The sequence below is a fragment of the Lissotriton helveticus genome, chromosome 8 (genome assembly GCF_964261635.1).
Source record: "Lissotriton helveticus chromosome 8, aLisHel1.1, whole genome shotgun sequence".
Classification (NCBI taxonomy): Eukaryota; Metazoa; Chordata; class Amphibia; order Caudata; family Salamandridae; genus Lissotriton; species Lissotriton helveticus.
In genome coordinates, this window is record NC_136069.1 from 456,030,185 (window position 1) to 456,034,704 (window position 4,520).

Sequence of the window (4,520 nt, forward strand, 5' to 3'; positions counted from 1 at the left end):
TTCTTGATAATGGCCTCTATAACTTACAAGACTGATATAGTAAAAACATAAAATTCAAGTAATGATTTTGCTATGGGAAATGTGAAATTTGAAAACTCAGTGTAATAGCAAAACTCATTAGAGAGTGTCACACAGTTATACTTGTTAATAGAACAGAGCAGGCCCCAAAACGTGCAGTTGAGGAAAGTTGAAGAGTTTACTTTGGAACAGAGTTTAAGGTAAGGTCATAGTTATAGAAATACTTGTGTTTAGCAAGCTTAAAAGAATGTATGGCATTAGCACACAGGCACAATGGAACATATTCTGTTGTCCTAGCTAAACAAGAATGCGATTGAATGTGATTGAAGAATAGGAGCAGGAGATTGAATTAGTCAAGAACACACAGAATCTGATAAGATGTTTTAGGGGCACAATGACAAAATACAGTAACCACCAAGCATGCATTCAACCTAAATACACATGCATTTAAAAGTAGAAGAATACTTTGTTTGTTAAGCATTGCTAGAAACTGCAATAAACTATGCGTAGAGAATTTGATTAAAGTCTAGGGTCACAGGTGACCTCATTTTTTAATTAATGCATGTGTAACAATGGGTAACTATCTACTAATCCTTTTTCTGAACTTTTGTAACCCCCATTTTTCTACTCTGTATTAAAGAATCTACCTGTAAAGCAGCATATTGAGACCAGCTGTTTCCTGACACAACTGTAAAGAGCTGTCTTTACACTACCAAAGAAAAGTCTCTCCTTTTCTTGATTTTTAAGTTACCCTGTAACAGTTGGTGAGCCAGTCTTGGAGTCCCTCTTGCCCCCACCTAACTGCTTCCTTTGGAGTACCGCCTACCCCGAATGCATAGATTATTGTGCACTTTTTTGATGCAGTAAGCAGACGCCATATTCTCTGAAGTTCTGCCTATTCACAGTGGATGGGTAAGATTCAGGATGTCCCATCTTTTAAAGGTGAGGACAATGCAGACTAAGTTTCATATTTTCGTATATATTGTGTGAATTTTCTGTTTTGGCAATGGTAAACACAGAATTAGATATAAGGAAGGAGACATGAGCATCTTGCATGCAAGATTGAGTACATGTGTAGCACAATATTAGGAAAGGTGCTGCATAACCGGTTGACTTGTTATTCCCAATATAAAGTTGGAAGTGGTCAGTGTGGGTAAATAAAAATTAGGAGTTGCAAGGGGCACTTCCATGTCGAGGGCGGGCTGGTACTCGGCGCTGGAGTGGGAGCTTGTTCAACTAAGATCTTCTGCCATTGGCCTCCAGATGCCTTCTGGAGCGCTGGAGGTGGGCTGATCTGCAGGAAGATACAACTAGCTGGCCCCGCCCGGCGGCTCCAGCTCCGCGGCTGACACTGCGCGGCTGTCACTGCCGAAGGAGCCGCGGCACCGGAAGCGTCTCTGGGGGACACCGACCCCGCCCAGGCCGGAGCTCCGCCCCTCGACATGGAAGTGCCCCTTAGCGCCGAGAGGCCCAGCAGCAGGAAGAGGAGGAAGGACGGGCCCGGGTCCAACGGGACGGCGGAGGACGGCTAGGTGCCGCGGAAACTGGCGCGACACACCATCGGAACCAATGGCTCTCCTAAACAGCAAGGGACTGAAGCGATATTTTTACGACACTCTCACCACGTGAAGCCTGAGCGTGCTAAGCTGAGCAAGGGATGGGGCCTGAGTGAGCCAGCGCCCTTCTCGGACGAGCTTGAGAAGGACTACAGCCAGCCCTACAAAAGGTTGACGCTAGAGGAGGCAAAGATGGGGACCCCAGTGGACCGGCCGGTGAGAGTGTACGCCGATGGAATCTTCGATGTGTTCCACTCTGGACATGCTCGGGCTTTAATGCAGGCAAAATGCCTCTTCCCAAATACTTACCTCATTGTAGGAGTATGCAGTGACGAGCTGACGCACACCTTGAAGGGCTTCACGGTGATGAACGAGGCGGAGCGCTAGGACGCCGTGCAGCATTGTCGCTACGTTGATGAAGTGGTGAGAAACGCGCCATGGACGCTAACGCCGGAGTTCCTAGCGGAGCATCGGATTGACTTTGTTGCGCATGACGACATCCCGTATTCTTCTGCAGGCAGTGACGACGTTTACAAGCACATCAAGGAAGCAGGCATGTTTGCACCGACTCAGAGGACTGAAGGCATCTCGACATCTGATATCATCACAAGGATTGTGAGGGACTATGATGTGTACGCCAGGCGGAACCTGCAGCGGGGCTACACAGCCAAAGAACTCAACGTCAGCTTCATAAATGAGAAGAAATACAACTTACAGGAGAGGGTGGATAAGGTGAAGGACGTGGAGGAGAAGTCCAAGGAGTTCGTCCAGAAGGTGGAGGAGAAAAGCATCGACCTCATTCAAAAGTGGGAGGAGAAGTCGCGGGAATTCATCGGTAACTTCCTGGAGATGTTTGGACCCGAAGGGGCCCTGAAACACATGCTTAAGGAGGGAAAAGGCCGTATGCTCCAAGCAATCAGCCCCAAACAGAGTCCAAGCAGCAGCCCTGTGCGGGAGCGCTCCCCCTCGCCCTCCTTCCGCTGGCCATTTGCCAACAAGATGTCCCCATCCTCCTCACCCATCAACCTTCCTCGGTCCAAAGGGGCGGCTGCCTACGACATCAGCGAGGACGAAGAGGACTAAGCTGCCGGGGTGCCCAGCCTTCACTCGGTCTTTGTAGCCTTGCACTAAGCCTAAAGGAGAAGCGAAACAGAGGCGTCGAAGAACTATCTTCGCGAACAGTGAAACCAGAAAAGAAAGGATTAGCTTTGGATGAACCACCCAGTGAGAACTGGGGTAGTTGCTGTCATCTCTTTAACATGGACTTGTGTCCCTAGAAAATAACCAGCGTTTGTTAAACCTTATTTAGCTGTGGATTCTCTTGTTTCCTTCTTTACATCTTACAAAACTGTGGTTTTAATTGAAACATAGTTTTATAATTTGGGCACTTGCAAATACAGGGTTTTTGGCCTCACTTAGCCCTCAGGCATATATCCTGATTTTATGAGGTTTTTTTTCTTCCTTTTCTGGACACCACTAAATTTACTGAATGGACACAAAGTTTAGTTGCTTGTATGAATGGCCTCATTCTATTTCCTTTCCACTTTCGATATTTCAGGTTCTTGTGGAGCCAGGCAGCCCCATTTGTGGATGTTGCCATAAGGAGCAAGCTGGGGATTGGATGAGGGCAATGCCCGTCAAACCAAAAGAAAGTACCGAATGCATACAAACGTGGCCATATGAAAGCAAGGAGGAGAGGGGCCATGGGTTCTATTAGTGGTGTCTCTTAGTCCTCTTGGGAACTAAAAACTGGTTGACACGTATGTGGGACTCTATGTGCCTCAGAGCGTCTGGGTCCGCACAACAGAACCACTGTGCGCCTCCATAAGTGCAGGGGGGAGTTGTCACAGATGGGTTCCACTTGTGTCACAAAATGGAGCCCGGCTCTGAACACTCTGGAGGGTGGGTCACTGTATCGTCTACAGAATCCCGCCAGCCTCGAAGAGCCAGAGCGCGTACTGTCCTTGCACTCAGGTGGCGCCCACTGAAGATTGCAAGCACTTGGGTTTTGGGTGCAGTGTGTCGTCGCTTCTGTCTCCTGTGTCTCCTGTTGAGAACGGAAGGAAAAGCACCAGTTGCCTCTTGACAGTGCAGTGTAATATTTGTCATTTTTCAATGTGTACATGTTAACCCAAGTAGGAAATAAAAATTCCTTCTGAAAACAAAAAAAAATAAAAAATAAAATTAGGAGTTGCAAATAGGTGTTCCAATGTATGACATAGAGGGACAACTGAAAAGCTGATGTTACTAAACCTTCCTCCAAGGACATTCTGAACACTCAAATGTCCAGAAGTCATTCCATGGTCTGATGGATGCATGGTTTGAAAAGGCTATCCTCTCTAAGCTCAGAGGGAACTGACCAGGGTTTACCAGTTGTATATAACATTTAGCGTTAGAAAAATTGTGATTAATATTTAGAAATAGTTGAAGTGTTTTTAAAGATATTGATGGTAAATGTGTGTGTATGAGTGTGTATGGAAATGGAAATGTTTCCACAAAGTGATGTTGATGTGTAATGTTATTGTAATGTTTAGTGTTTAATATATGATTGACAAGGTTGAATGTTCTTGTTTATGAGGACTAGTATGAAGTTTTAAAGGGTGAATAATATTTGCCCAGATAAAATATTAGAACATATTGTTAGATATCTTAAAAGTAAATATACTGGAGACAAACTACACAAGCAAGAAGCCACCCTAGCCTTATGGTGAGTCTTTTGTGAGAAGTGTAAGGACTCCTCAAAAGTTGATACCCCTAGTAGCCTAATTGTTCCTCCAGCCCCATGTGATCCTATGAGCACTTCTATCATGGTACCTAATATTTATCCACTGACAAAGATACAGGAAGCTGCAGTGGGATTTGAGAATTCTGTCACAACCACCAAAAGTAATTTTTAATGTCGCCCCACCTATATCTAAACCTAAGCATAAAAGGACTCCCAGACAG

The 4,520-nt window shown here is 45.7% G+C and overlaps 1 pseudogene; it reads left to right on the forward strand.

Moving 5' to 3' along the window:
* The first annotated feature begins 1,460 nt into the window (after positions 1–1,460).
* On the forward strand, positions 1,461–2,890 carry LOC144772773 (choline-phosphate cytidylyltransferase A-like; annotated as a pseudogene).
* Positions 2,891–4,520: the final 1,630 nt, after the last annotated feature.